General features: G+C 43.4%; 1 long non-coding RNA gene across 2 annotated transcripts in view; it reads right to left on the reverse strand.

Moving 5' to 3' along the window:
* Window positions 1–2090: 2090 nt before the first annotated feature.
* The window catches only part of LOC129604827 (uncharacterized), a 36107-nt gene continuing 21965 nt past the window's right edge, over window positions 2091–16232 (reverse strand). The window contains exons 2-3 of one of the 2 annotated variants that reach the window (XR_008696101.1): window positions 12730–12781; window positions 2091–2561 (exon numbers count right to left, since the gene is read on the reverse strand). This is a non-coding gene — a long non-coding RNA (uncharacterized LOC129604827). Of the gene's footprint in view, window positions 2562–11890; window positions 12587–12729; window positions 12782–16232 lie in introns of those variants that run through there. The other variant, XR_008696100.1, reaches the window with a different exon arrangement.

Consider the following 16232-nt stretch of genomic DNA (forward strand, 5'->3'; position numbering starts at 1 on the left):
GAAAAACATCAAATGACAAAACTTTTTCAGTTTTCTTAGCAGGGGGGCCTGGATTTCTCTCCCAGATCTGGAGTTAGCGAGCAGCTCGTATAATGATCCACAAATCCCCCCACAGCGATGGTGACAGTCCACGGCCTTCGCCTGCTTTTATGTGTTAATCCTTAAAACACGCTGGAAGGAAACAAAACATCTGATGCTGATGGGGCCAAGTCAACTTCCCCACTGATTATCAGTCAGTCTGTGTGTGTGTGTGTGTGTGTGTGTGTTCGTGTGTGTTCGTGTGTGTGTGTGTGTGTGCACGCGTGTATGTCTATGTGTGCGGGCGTGTGCATGTGTGTGCGTGTGTGTGTGTGTCGGATGGTCCGTAGCAGCTCGACCAGAGTTGCGTTGCAGCGCACTGGTGTCACATTATAAAGTGAAGTCATGTTGAAGGCAGAGCAGTGTGCGTCAGGCTCGTTTCGCTCTCCGTCTGAAGCTGTCTGGGCCCATGTTGCGTGCAGTGACATTCAAACGGCGCTAAATGTGCACTGATGCCCTCCGTGTTGATGTGTTATGCCATTTGCCGTTTGCCTCATTCATAACTTATGATATTACTCATGGTAATGGTGCAGGCCCTTTTGCCAAACATAATGAAAGTTGATTGGTAAAAGGAATCTCAAAGTTGCCTGTCGTTTCAGTCTCCGCCAATAAATGTAAGTAAGTTGCTGCAAATCAAATGTTTAAATTCCTTGATCGCGTTGCGAGAAAGTAACTTTTTCTGACGGAAGAAGTGGATTCTAGCTATAAAATGTTAATCAGCGCGCTTCGATGTGGTGTTTGGGTTACATCTTAATAAATAAGATCAGGAGGAGAAAAGTTTGCTGCTTAAAGAAAAGTGATGTCTGCAAATCAAAAACAGTTTCAACCATTTTCTATTTGCAGTGAGTCAAAGTTGCTAAAGACGTTCTCTAAAACTACAAGCGTCAGCTCATGATGTGACGATGAAGACGCGCGCGCACACGCGCACACACACACACGATTAATGATGATCTGTTGATTAATCTGCTATTTACATTAATGACATAACTTTCCAATTGTTTTTAGGGTTACATATTCAGGAAGTCACATCTAGAGCTGCATTGCTGCCTCACTGTACATACTGTATGTCATCTACCAACTACTGCTGCAGCAGATGAAAGGTAAAATATTATTCTATAAATAACGCCAGCCAGATAATACATTATTTTTATTATTAAATACTCACTTCCTACAGTAAGTTACACCTCCTGGTGAAGGGTAGAGAAAGATGACAGACAATTACAGCAAAAATGTTTAAAGTTCGGTTCGGAGAACAAAAACACTTAAAGTTCACCGTTCCAGATTAATGTTAAGTTCCCATGTGTGACAAGGTGTGAACTCGCTGCGTGACTACCTGCTCCTCCACACCACGGCTTTCTCTGCAGAAATTGCACACTTCCTGCACAGGCGCTGACCGGTAGCATAATTGCACTTAACGCGTAGACAGACCTGCACAAAATCAATGTAATTCTTCGGAAACTGGGAAGAGCAATTACACAGAGAGAGCTAATCCTGCACTGGGCAATTTTTCATCTCGCAAAACCAAAATGGCTTCAGGGCAGGTTAAGAATAATATAACAAAGGCCAATTAGGGTTGTGTGTTGGACACATTTTATTCAGTGCCATCGAAGGTGTGGCAGCGTCTTCAGGTCCTGAAGCATTGGATGTATTTCATGGCTCGTACTGCACAGCATAACAATTACTTTGATGTCGACCTCATTCCAGCTGTTTATGTTTACAAGCGCTTACGCGAACGCGCTTTTACAGCGGGCTTTATTTACTGCAGCTACGGCGGGTTTAATGTATGTTGTCTCATAAAAAACACACAATAAAAATAGCTGCACATTTGCCGTTACTCTCCGGTGGCCACTCTGTCTTGTCACGCGCGCCGACAACAAACAGCTGTTGAAGCCGCACGTTTTAAAATACAGCGGCAACGTCTTTGGTGCAAAAGTTGTGGTTTTATGGGCCTTTGAAATGGTTCAAATGACAGCTGTACATTTAACATTATTGCCAGTAGGCCAGAACTGAAGTGTAACAAAAATGGTTATCATGTACTATCTTTACTTTAACAGGAAATCCACTCAAAGAGATGTGATGTGACTCAAATCACAAAATAGTGATATTGAGGCTGGTGGGTGAAGGCTAAGCAAAAAGGTAATGATGGACAGTTACTCAAAGCTTTTATAACATTCTTTATTCCAATTTTACTGTATTTGTATAGTGGAGTTATTTAAAGGCAACAGTTTCAATGCTGTGGTCAATTTGCATTTCTCGATTAAGATTTAAGCACCTTGACTTGCATTGATCTTTCAAGCAATGGTTTAGAAATATGATCTGTGGCCCTCAGATGTGGGCTTTAATTTGACAGACCCAGGAAAACATTAAGTTTTGATAACCTTGGTTCTGTCCTGTTTTTGTGCAAGTGGCCATGGAGAACGCGTCTCTGTCTGAACACCATCTCCTGGAATCTCAGAAGCAGCTCGGGCTCATCTGAAGCTCTCCTGGTGATAAGGAGGGAAGATTGATAAACTGATCTAAGCTCCGGAGCCAAATTAGGACCAAAGGCTAAGCGTGATATCCTGCTTTGAGATGCTCAATAATATAATCATGCAGTTCTACGTCATATCCACACAAATCAGCTCTACCTCATACTAAGCCACAGCTGTTTCATCAGTTCGATTATTGCTGACAAAATCCCTAAAAACACAACAGTCATCACCATTATATCTGTTAAAAATGTCAACCATCAGCACATTGGGAGTGAAAATCCCTCTTTCTTTGTTAATCAAAAATTTCTATTTCCTATCATTTGGGGGTGTTCTGTGCAGGCGAGTCTGCTTTTATCCCAGGTGGAGGTTTAATTTGAAGCGAGGCATGGAAATTAAAAAAGTCAGCCCGTGTCTGCCTGTCAATCAAACGTTTGATCGTATGGGAAGCTCTCCCGCTCAGGCACTGACAAGACTGGGCCTATTTGATCTGGGCGTTTTAAAGAGGAGGAATCCTGGATGGTCATCAGAAATCTTTCGCTTCCAACCAGGACATTCATGTGCTGCCTCGACAAGACACAATCACACACAGGTTAATGCAGAACCAATCTTGCTAATCTTGTACTATTACAACTCATTGTGATTTTTCGAACTTGGTTGTTAAACAACTTAAACTCATGAGGAAACTTAAATGCTCAGATTGTCTGTGAACTAAGAATGACTACATTCTACAGGGGGCAGTTTGGCAGCGTGTGTATATGGTTATTAACGACACTAGATGCATTCCAAACAATGCACTAAATGAACAAGCCTTAAATACTGTAGTTGTGTAGAAACAAGCAAATTCATGAGCTTTAAAAGAAATCATACATATACACAAGCATGCATACTCACACACTGTACAACAACTCAAGTCCTATTCACATAACTGGGATAAGATTATAAAGGAAAAAAAGGGGGGTGAGTCAGATCGTCTTAAATGTTAAACTGCCCCTAAGTGTCAAACTGAGGTAGAGTCTGGGAAGAGTGAACATCCTTTGAGATCACCGGCACACAACCAGCTCAGAAGTGGAATTACTGTAATCGTCATAGTCATAAAACAGGCACAGGCGTATTTAGGAGTCAGTCGACGTCAGTGTCATAAAGACAGGACACACTGGGATATACGGCTTAGGTCAAGTGAGTGCACTGCATCTGTAACGAAGGCGAGAATGAGGAATGAGGAAGACGCTGTGCAGTAATGTTAATGGTACCACAACGAGGGCTTTGTCTTCTCCACCCAAGTTAAATGTCTACAACACCAGCACCTGGCAGAGGCTTCACCTACCGGCTACTTCACCATCTGCCCCTCAACAGAAATGTTAATATCTGTAATTACAATAAACATCATGAAATGAGCCAAACCACCTCATCTACTGTCCTTCAGTTTCTCTGTTAAGCCTCACAAATAGAGCACGGCAACGTAAACAACACAAATAAAAAAACTAGTAAGAGAAAAGTTACATTTTACATTGCTCTACATTAAAATTATAAATAAACAATGTTATTTTTTTAATGTATAAGTAAATCATTTAAATGATAAAGTGCAATGGAAACTGAATGCAAAATCGAATCAGTGCTAGAAAAAAGTTCCTTTTGTCCCATTTCTTTAATGGATTAGTCGGTGGCCATTACTTATTTCTTTAAATGGGAAATCCATGCACACAGAAACGGTCATCTTGTAATTGTCTAAAGTTAAGCTCGCTGCCTTGGAATATATGCAGGCACACATGCATTATTTTGACAGTAATGCACTGAAATGGCCTATCAACAGCAACAACTGTTCATCTCACCCAGACAACCTAAGTTGCTTATTGCTGTACATTAAGACCTTAAAATGCTGCCAGAATCCCATTAATACAGCTCATTGCATAAAATTTCCATTTGATTTGTATTCAGAATTTTAGATGACCAGCAGAGCACCGGAAAACCCTCATTATTTCATATTCAATCAATCACTCATCGCAGAGCGCCTGTGTGCTGCCAGCTTTGACAGTGTGTGGTTTCATCTTGATTATGGAGATTGGCATTAAAATCAGAGGAACAATATAGCTTCTTCGCGCATGGCTGTTCTTGAACATGTCACGATCTTATTACTATTGACAAGCTGCATTATAATGTACTTATGTGTGGTCCTCTGAACCATGAAGCAGCGAGAGTCCTCTGGAGAACAGATGTTACCGGAGGTATTCTTTACTGTACTGACTACGTACAAATACTACTGTAAAACCTAGAGTACTGCATGCTTCCACTACTATATTAATATTTTATAGACTTAAAACAATGAAGGCATGTGTTTAGAAAACAAACCTCTCTCAAGCTTAGATCTGAACAGAAAACTACATTTTTCTTCTGCATACACACAACTTAAATAGGAAACATAGGCCAAACATCAGCAGTATCCTTTCATACTATAGAATCCCTACACTGTAAGAACCCCCAGTATGTACAGTATCTTTGTCTTTGACCGTTCCACAATAAAACACATAAATGCAGCTTGTGAAAGATCACCATGTAATGACATGCGTGAACTGGCAATAACATCCAACAAGTCACAGCTGGATCCCACGAGCAGCTGCATTCGCACCAGGGCATCAATTGGAGCCAAGTGACTGATGATCGCACAGAAATAAAGCCTGACAATGGAAGTTACTCTGGCAAACACTGTTGGGGACAGCGGCTTCATCACAGCGGCAAAAAGTGCTGCTGTCACACAACAGGAATCTTGGTTTGGGGGTGGTTGGGGGATCGGGGGGGGGGGCGCAAACTTTTTCAATTTCACTGTCAATTTCCTGGGTAATTACTGGTGCTTTTGATGGACTTTTTATGACAGCGCCTCCCCTCCTGTGAGATGCTGTACGTGCTCCGCTGCAGGAGGATGAGGCAGCACTTCCTGCTTTTGACACCAATTCCCACCTCCCATGAGTGGACCTTGTCATCACCGCTGACCCCTGTGGCGCCCTCTCAACGCAATGGGTCCAGCTGTACTTTATCTGCACCACTAGGCTGACGACGGGTCGACTGGACCGTGACCTCTGCGAGTCTGCGCTCGTGTGCGTTTGTGGGCTACAGTAAGTTTCTTCTCCGCAGAAATGTTGCCCCGCGATATCTACGACGTTTAAATTACAGATCTGTTTCCTCCTAATCTTCTCCGATCGGCAGCCTCGACAAATCAGCCGACGAGAGGAGGCCCGCGTCCCGGGCTCGTTGGCCGGCGCTGTCAGGACGGCACGCTCGCCTAAAGAGATCAGAACACCAAGCACATCTCCCGCGAGATCGACGGGCCGACAAACGGATGAGCCCACGGGCCGAGGGTCACAGATCATTAAAAGCCATCTATCAGCGGCTTTCAAGGCCCCTAATTCCCCCCAAATCGAATATTTCCATGTAAATATGTCAAAACAGGAATGAAATTAGCACGGCAGTTTATTGACTGTGATAAAATCTGAAAAGCACCACTGCACATAATTACATACTTGTCAGAGCCATAAAAATTAGCTTTATTATCAATGGAATGGTTTTGTACAACTTCATTTAGGTCCGATGTTTTCCAGATGGGGCTGCTCTCTGCACTTGAGCAGTTTTACGCAGCCCCCCCCCCCCCTCTTCCAAACACACACACACCATCTTTTTCATCCCTTTATTCCCATGCTGTGCAGCGATGAGGGGGGTCGGGGGGGTCTGTGGCAGAGCGTGGGGCCACATCAGCCGCCTCTGATAGCGCCGGAGTTTTTGATCTCATTAAAAGGCGCTCGCCTCCATCGTGAGCCCTAATCGCAGGCAAATCAAGAAGCTTCTGATGTTGAAGATGCTCGAGGTGAGAGGGCGGCTGGATCGGCGCCCTTTGACGAGAGGGAACACTGGAACATGTTCCTCCGTGCGCCCGGCGCTGGACAGCATCTGTCTGCAGCGCTTCGCTCCTCGTTGGCTCCTCGTCTGCCTCGGAGACGCTTCCACTGCCACTCAGCTGCAGCTTCACCCCCATCTTTTATTTAGGCTTTCTTTATTATTTGTTGCTATTGTTCCTCCTTTGCCGAAGCCCATTATCATATCAATTATCATCTCAGTCACACATCCTCATTTCCACTCATTTCACATTTACGTCAACGGGATAATGCATCCCCGTTCCTGAATTATTTAGTTAACAACTTCAAGTGGAAGGGTGGCGATTCATATTTAAACCAGACACCTCTTCTTAATGGCAGCCTCAGCTTTAACCCTTTTGACTGAGACTGTCATCCAAACAGCGCGACACAACACTGTGGATCAACTGATAATAGTCCGTTGGCACCACAGGCTTTTAAAATCTGTTACATCATACACGTCTGCATGATGTGTTATGACAATGATTTTAAATAAATGCCACTCAGACATGTGTTTGTCTCGTTTCTTACTGTAGAAAGCTTCTGTGACGTCATCACGGTGGATTCATAGGAATCCATTAGGTTAACATGGTTCTGGGCAAAGCCGCGCAGCATAACAGGCTGGAGTGAAGACCCGAGGCCCACGTGTTCCAGGCGCTGAATAAATGGGGGAATTAGAGCTTCCTGGTTTTGTTAATCAATCACTGGAGCCATTTGCTTAATCTCCTCTGGAGCAAGAACACACTTTGAAACGCATATTAATCACATAAAAAGCGCAAACACGCCCTCCCTCCCCGCGTCGCACGCCTCAGACAGGAAGCCACAGACGCTGAGGTCAGAGAGAAAACCACGGTCCTGAGAAGATGATGCTAGTTGGGATAAAAGGCCACAGACTGTGATGATACAACATTACTGCACATCATCAGACCATAATACAATGGCCTCCTCATCCTGTCAATCAAGACTTGGGATTAGAGGCCGACTGCTAAAGAGGAAGAGGGTTCTAAACTCGTCCAAAAATTAAAAGCCATGACTCGTTGCGATGCTGTGATTTGACTCGTTTCAAATCATCCTATCATTTGTTTACAAGGTGACGAGGAGCTGCCTTTCTGAAGTCGCCCTGTGTTTCAGATGACCATTTCCCCAGGATCCTTCTCTCTCTCTCTTGTCTAATTACCATAAAAGTCTTTTTTCTAACACCCCCTCCATCTTTCCCGAAGGAGACCGCATGCAACTATAATTGCCTCCCTCATTAGTTATGTTTTCACAAGGCGGGATAGGGGGCAATTAATTTTATCACTTAATTTTGTCACTGATATTTCCACTAACCCAGTATTGATGTGTCCAGCACCACCAGGTCCATTTCTCAGGAAAATTAATTGACGAAGCAGTAAAATTTATCAACATATCACCAGATTAGGCGACAAATTGATGCAATAGGGGAATCAATTGTGCCTCTGTCATCGGGGCGCAACAGCACAACCCAGAACAGCGCCGGACAAGCTAGACCACTGTGAGAGTGACTTCTGTGGCAGGCGCGGTGATTTATGCTTTTATTTAGACAGGGGGCATAAATCAGAATGAGTTACAAGTGCGGCGCTGCCTCCCCTGGAGAGTCGCACAACCGCTCGCAACGAGGAGCGAGCGGCACCGAAAGTTCACGCGCCGACGATATAATCAAAGACACCCACAACAACTTCAGTGAGGAAGAATCAGGGAAGGGATACGGAGAAGATCAGCTGAAGCAGAACCGGGCATTAATAAAAAATGGAGCGTGCAGAAGAAGAAAACGTGTGAAAACGATTCACAAACGTGCAGCTAAACCAGAACCGCCTCTCCAGGAAATGAAAACCCGGCCCAGTAGCTTTAATAGGAACATGTCTATTCCAGGACCCTGTCAGCACGTGCACGCCGAAGCCTTTCAGGTTGCGACCCGGCACTTGAGAAACAGCAACCCGCTGTAACACGCGACCCCGGTCGTCTGCATTTCATCTGCTCAGCAAAGGCCGAGGCGTTGGCGTGACAGCGGGTCCATCAGCGCCGGTCGGCCGACCCCCCCGTGCAAAACAAATTGAGGACAAAATGGCCACAGCGCATCACCTACTGCGCTGTCCTCTCAGGAGGGCACACATTTTATCCTCAGCAGAGGAGAGAGGCTGTGAAAAAAAACAAAAAGAAAAGCGTACAGCGCAGCGTCTAGAGCAGCAAGCAGGAGAATTGCTCGGGCGCCGGGACTGTCATGTCTGTATAAACAGGCATTGATTTTTCTGTCGAGCCCTGGCACCTCAGCCATTTATTCTCAGCTTTGTGGTTGGAGCCCAGCGGGGCTGGAGAAATTCTGTTACAGTCCAGTTGGGCCCTTGAGGCCTGTGTGTGAGAATAGATTTCACCTGTAAATGAGGAAAGAGACTGGAGCCACTTAACAAGGGCAGGCTGTGTCACCAGAGGGCAGGATGGGTGAAGTCACATTGGATGGATAATGACACATACTGGGAGGAGGTGGAACGGGACACGGCCAAAGGAGGGACGAGCGGGAAGAGATAACCAATGTCTCGTCCATTTCCTGATAATAATAATAAACATGACTGATTTTAAACTATTTTAAGTGCCATGTAAATAAATAAAGCTTGACTGAGAGCAACCACGTTGCTGAGGCCTCTGGATCCACAGACTGTGTCAACCCACAAAGTAAAACTACAGAAAGTCTATTCTGTTCTCATTGATGCTCATACTCTGTGTTCATTTCTATGTCCACAGTATGTACAGTATGTGGGCGAAGAATGGTGCAAATTTGTAAGCAGTGCAAAACCCTGAAAATGTACAATGAGCATTTTTAAAACATGTCTTTACTATGTAACATGTTTAAAGACAACAACACAAACCACCATTTCTTAAATACTCATGTTCACCCAGACGTCAGCATCCTAACAACCTGTGGCAACGTTGGGCTTCTCACTATAGTCAAATACAAAATCGAAGGGGCAGCCGTCACTTTCAGAGGGCAAATATAAGAAAGGGTTCAGAAAAACAGGCAGCTTTGACATCAGGGGAAGCTGTAACTGAGAGGAATTTTACACAAACACTGGGATTTGACTTGCAGACACACACACACACACACACACACACACACACACACACACACACACACACACACACACACACACACACACACACACACACACACACACACACACACACACACACACACACACACACACACACACACACACACACACACACACACACACACACGCAGCTCTGTGAAGTTTCACCAGAGAGTGACAGTAATGATAGTGTGTGAAGGTTAACTCCTGGAGAAACTGCAGCACTCCTGCAGAACGGAGGAGAGGGGCACGTTTGAAAAGTACTTATTAGCCAAACTGGGTAAGAGCGGCGCCGCCCGCACGGTATAATCAAATCACTATACACCTAGTTGCAATACAGCACGCGAGGAAGCAGCCGACCTGCAACCTTGACAGGAGGCTATTTTTACCGACGCCCCACCAGCCCATTGTGTGACGCACTTATTAGAACGGTGCCACCAAAAATACGGACGCAAATGCAACAAACGGTGACCGGGGTGATTTCAGGGGACGTGGGGGGAGCTTTTGTGAACATACACTGGCGTTGTTTATCCCTCTCTAGGCTCCGGTTAACCAGCTAATTGTTTGTAGAATACATAGAGCTACATGCAATTTTAATGACCCCCAGCAAGCACAGACTTCCTGATTCACTGCTCGTCAGACGCCGGTTTTCATCCAGTAGCAAACACGCCTAGTTGTCTCCTCTGTGATCCACGTGTGGCGTTTCGGAATGAGGCAACAGATTTTAATATGATTTCACCAGATCAGATAGCTGCCTTTGATCCCCTGACGTCTGATCTCCTGGATCCAAAAGCCTCCAGTGTTCGCACTGTGCATAGCGTATATAGAAACATGGAAATGTCCGAGAGGAGAAGCAACACTGTTTGTTTGAGGACGTGTTCGTTACCCAGAATGAATATAAAAATGGTTGTTGTTTTGTTTTAGCTGGCACCGCTGCTTGTGAGAAGTGCACATCAAGCAAATTAACACTTGCAGCTTTGTCCTTAATTGCACATTTGAGGAAACGCAGTGGCTTAGGGAACGTTGCATGCACAAATAAGGGTTCATAGCGTTGTTTGTGCTGTTTGTTGCTGGTGTTTTATCATCGAATAACAGGTACGTGCCATATTGAATAATTTGGGTGTGCAATAAAACACTAAAAATGTAACTGTACTAACATGAAGCTAAGATCAGTGACAAAGCTCAGTTTAATTAAAACAAGCTGACTTTAGAGACACAGGGGTTCAACAACAGGGAGCATCTCTAGAGTGATTTGAAGGAAAACCAAGGCATAAGTTAAAGTACATAAACATCCTGATTAGATTTTATAGCTTGTGGCTAATAAATATGGACACCTCACTAGAAACCCTTCCTTTAAAATCCTTCAAAATAAAGTCTTAAGTTGTTGCAGACACAACAATCTCACGCTGCAAATGATCACATTTCTCCTGCCACCGTCTTGAAACACAGCCGCAGCGTGATGCATTATCTCCATGTCCATCCTCAAGTTCAGATGTTGGACCCTCGGAAACGGTGTAATTGTCGGCTGCGTCTCGGGCTGCTAGAGGTAATGAGCAAGCGATAACATCACAGTCTGCGAGACGGGATGAAAGAAACGGCACAATAAAGGGAGGAGAGGCCAAAGCAGTAAATATCCCTGGGCCACACAGTGCAGATACTAATTGCGTTCCCAAACTGGAGCACAGTAAATAATGAAATTTTAATTTCTGCTCTTGCCATTGCTTTTTCCTCATTCATGTTCAGATGAATGTTTCAAAGAAATGTACTGACGCCATGAGGGAAACAGAAAACGGAGGGTGGAGGAAAGAAGAGGTGAGTTATTAATAACGACTAACTGGGTGAAAGGTTTGGTATCGGAGCGAAAAGCCAAACTAAATCAACTACTGTACATCTGAAATCTACAATATTCATTTGGAAACACTCACATACTTATTCACATATTTCGGTATAAAAAGGAACTAATCAGACAGAGCTGCAAAGTCTGAGCGGCCCTTGAACCTTCCCAACACATTGACATCTGTGTCCGTGTTTCTCCATCTGTGTCATGACCTTTGCTGCCCTGCGTCTGCTTGAGCTGCAGATATGACCTGAAATATAAACCATGTACCAAAACAGCCTCCGAAACTCTCCAATCAGTCACCTGCTTGTCAGTAACAGACGTCCTACATGCATTAGAAAACCATTTAACATCAGTGGACCTATGACTATAAATAAAGCTATGGCTTCTGTCCTGAATGTACAGCTAACTTAAATATATTTCAGTATTTCGCTGAAAACTGGGAGTGTGAGTCACTAACAGTGTTTTGAAGGTTATTTTATTTAATCTACTGTACGACAATATTAATGATTTAAGACCATCAGCTACTGCTGTTACAGCAAAAAGCAAAGCAGGACTACAAATCAATAGAAAGTCTTCTTTGCTGCTTTAAGAGACACACAACATGTTTGCTGCTAAGCTCATGTGGTGCTTTGATGAAAGAAAATTAAAACGCTATGACCATCTCATACGATTGCTCTTTATGTCCATGATTAGTGTCACGTTACACAGCTTCATCAATAACAGCATGTTTGCAGCAGACAAGCTAACTGGGAAAGAAGTATTTCATCTCCTTTTAGTGCTGGCAAAACGTAACATGAAGAGTCATCCATCTAGATCCACGGGCAAACAAAATCAAATAAATCAAGACTTTCCCCAAATATAAAAATATTTGTGTTGTGCGCAGATAATTAATGAGCACAGCTGCACTAATTAAAAGCCACCTGAGTTCCATTAATCTTGGTTGTGAGTCCCATCGTTTCTCAAAGTGGACAACCACGCCTTTCCTCGGCAGTGCCCATTGTCCTTGGGCTCATTTTTCAGATGATTTGGAAGAGCATTGTTGTTTTATTAGCATCATGAAGCGACGTGAAAGCACAATTAATAACCGATTCCAAGATGGGCGCGAGGGAAACTTGCCTCCATTGCAGAATAGCGCGTGGGAAGCAGGGCAGCGTAGCTTCACTTCAGCGATAAATGTGTTGAAGCGCTGACGGCCTGGTAAAATCAGTGTGGAGTTGAAATATCTACTACTAATAGAATTACTACTTAGTGTACGGTGCTAAGCTACAACACAACAGGGTGATGATGTATGCAAATTAAAATGAACACAAATGAAATAATGAATAAACATACTGTACCTGACCACTGTTTGAGTGCATCTGTCCCCTTAAGTACAGTTGACACAAACATCTGTTAAAAACAAATATTAACCAATTAAACCCTGCCACAAACACCAACTGACCTGCCATTATTTCCTCCTGAGCTCAGCTGAGACAGAAATACACTGGTTTCCATTTTGAGAGGCGCTCAGAGACAGATTGGCAGTAATAAATGTTAATCCACAAATTTACGTTGCTCTGTCACAGCTCGTAAACACGATCTGCAACATAAACGGAGGTACGCGGCTCGAGTGAACGCTCAGATGCTGAACCTTGGGCAGGGAAGGACGCATATGGGGCAAGACTGCGATTCGTAAGCTGCTGTTATGAACATGGCTGCAATGTTCATTGAATTTAACAGAACCTAAGGCACTGACTCATCGCGTTTTGCTCACTACAGCTCTGTGCATTTTCACTATAACCTTCGATTTTTACTAATATTGACATCATTCGTGTGAATACATCGTCACTTTGCCACATTTACGATCTGGACATGTCATTGAAACTCAAACTTATTTCACCCACCACAAACTGTTATTTAAAAACATTGCTATTGCTGCAACCTTTTTTTTTTTTGCATTTTTAATTATTAATCTCCTCATAAGCTTTGTTCAGTGCATAAAATTGTTGACAGTAATCACAGGGGCAATGGCCATTAAGACCCTAATGTGGCTAATGTTTGCCTAATCAAACTTTTATGGATGGCAATAACTTTGAAATAACATTTTTTAATTATCCTTTAATTTGAGTCGTGATATTGGTGCAATCTCTCATTGGAAGAAAGACCAAACAGTAATGGTTCCCCTGGGGACGATTATTGTTTTACACATTAAAAGGTAAGAAGGCAGGGAGCGGTACATGACCTGCTCCTTCTACGCACACGCAGGGAAATTTGTCAACAGCTTAACTAAACATCAGTAACTACTCAAAAAATAAAAAAGGAAAAAAAAATATTTTTTTTGCTTTAAGCTGGAAACTGATCCAACTTTGAAAGATATTTTTGGATTCCAGTGACATTTACTGTAGAAACAACAAAGTGAAGGATCATCACGTTGCTCAACTGCTGATCTGGGTGTTTTCTTACGATACGTACTATATTAATGATTCATTGGTAAAATCTACAAATAATGGTGACATTTTTATTGTTGGATTTTAGACCACACTTTGTGGAACAGCGACAGCCGAGCAGCTAATAAATGATGCAATGGTAAAATACGATGGGGGGAACGCATTTTTTTAATTCATGTGGCGTGATGAATTTCAGGAAAGTCTTCATCTTGTTATTGTTCCTTCTACTTCCAAATGACCTTTCTTCCCTGCACTCGGTGGATGGAACGTACAGTATTTAGCCCCTTCAGTGTCCCACCACCCAAGCGCCGACGTTTGAGCGAGTTTATTAGTTCAAAAGGATTATTATTCTAATGTGAAAATGGAACTAATGGTGTGCCAGATGCTTTTTGCACAATTATCTGCGAAAACAAGTCTCAAGTCAAGTCATGTGTTATTATTTGGTCATTTTTCAGAGACCCTTCAAAATTGCCCAATTATGTTCTATTACGGCAAGGCCAACCCTGTCAATCAAAGCCGCAGCGTTTGCCCCTGCCTTCAAAGACTGTCCACTCAAGATTTAATGGCTTTCAGAAGTTTGCACTGCAGCAAAGTGATAATGTTGCTCAGACTAATAAAGTTTGTTTTTCTCTACAGCCAATAATATCAGTGCCAGAAATCAGCACATTTCTAATCTGAGTGGGGACAGGAAAAAAAAGGCACGTTATGAATCCGAGGAAATCTGATTTAATGAAAAGGTGCTTCTGCTGGATGAAGAATCTGACTTGGCAAAAAAGATGTTTTTTGCCGTTTTGTAGAATATTGCATGTTCCTTAGCTTCATGCCAAGAACTATTAATGTAAATGAGCCCACAGGGTTAGTTTGCAAACTGTTTCAACCCTCGTTATGAAAAAAGTCCTGCTATTCAAGACATGCAGCATATGTAAGAGCCGTATCGTGGGGAGGTGGCATCTTTATTAAAAAAAAGTTTAACAGTTAATAACGCTGTTACTAAATGGTTTCTCAACTACAACATACATGCTTTCGTACGAAATAGTGCAACACCATTACTATTAGGGGACATTTAACATCCCATCACGTCTGATAACCAGTGTCATCTCACCTCCTGTTGATTCCCTTTAGGCAAACTTGCCAGGTCAGCATCAAACACAAGCTCCTGTGGGAATGTTGGCAACCCAGGTCACATTCCAGCTAAACATCTGTTGTTTCACTGGCAAACTTATTCCGTCGGCCTGAATTAGGGAACGTGGCCTGATTGGCTTTTCGCTCTGCAGGGTAACGTGGTTCGTGCACATTATTTTAATGAGAGTTGCGACGACCAAACACTGAGATGTAGCTTAGACGTCCCACTAGCATACTGTATACAGTATCTAGCATTCTAAAAGATACCAGGTGAACGCTGGAAAGGTTGGGACACAATAAATATAGTCTTTGTGACATGGCCCAGTGCTGCCATCAATTTCCGCCATCTCCCCGCAACCCCTTCTCTCCATTTCTCTCTTTGTTTTCATATCTCACTGTCCCTCCCTCTTCGTCCTACGTCTCCCTCCTCTCTGTCGAACTCCATCTTGCTTGAGAGCTAGCATATGTCTCCAATCATTTCCTCCCAGCCCCCACCGCCTCGTCTTCTCCTTCCTCCCAGATTTCCTCTCTTCCCCTCGGTCCCTTCCCCAGTAACTCCTTCATCTCTCCCAGTTTGACTCGAGCCGTGACTGGTGCAGTTATCAATCACCAAAGCGAAGGCTTGTCAGGGACGACTGAACCCAGAGGCGCTTCTCCAGCCTCACTCCCTCTCTTTTATCTGTCTCGGTCTCCTTCCTTTAACAAATTTGTTCCAGTTAATAAGCCCTCCCAAATGACCCCCTCTTCCTAATTAAGCACAGGCAGCATGTAGGGAAATATGATACTTAATTAATGATGAGATAAACTCTCTCCCAAGGCCCTGTCAGAAAACCATGACACCATGTTTGGCGGTTTGAAATCAAATTAACATGCCAAAAGACAGAGCAGGAAAACCTGATGGGTGATTTTGCTCTCCCCGTTCCAATTCTTCATCTGTCACAGGAACATCTGTAAATCTGGATTTGGAAGGCAGCCATTTAACTTGTAACTGGCTTAGAGTATCATGTGACACACAAGTCCAGGCTCAGTCTATTAAATATCACTTTGCAAACCGAGTCTCTGATGATTTTTTTAAAACATATCTAAAAGGGTCAAGTGACCTCTACACTTATTGATTGGCTCATGGAGCCTAACGGATTTGATTACACAGTATTAGTCTGATAAAGGCCCAACCAACAGGTTTACCTTATCTCGTTTAGTGTTTCATAGCGTGAACATATTTTATTTGTTTTTGTTACGCACAACACTTTAATCGTTTCAAACGTTATCTCCCATTAAATGGCTCTTATCAG

Source organism: Betta splendens, chromosome 11, assembly GCF_900634795.4.
Source record: "Betta splendens chromosome 11, fBetSpl5.4, whole genome shotgun sequence".
Lineage (NCBI taxonomy): Eukaryota > Metazoa > Chordata > Actinopteri > Anabantiformes > Osphronemidae > Betta > Betta splendens.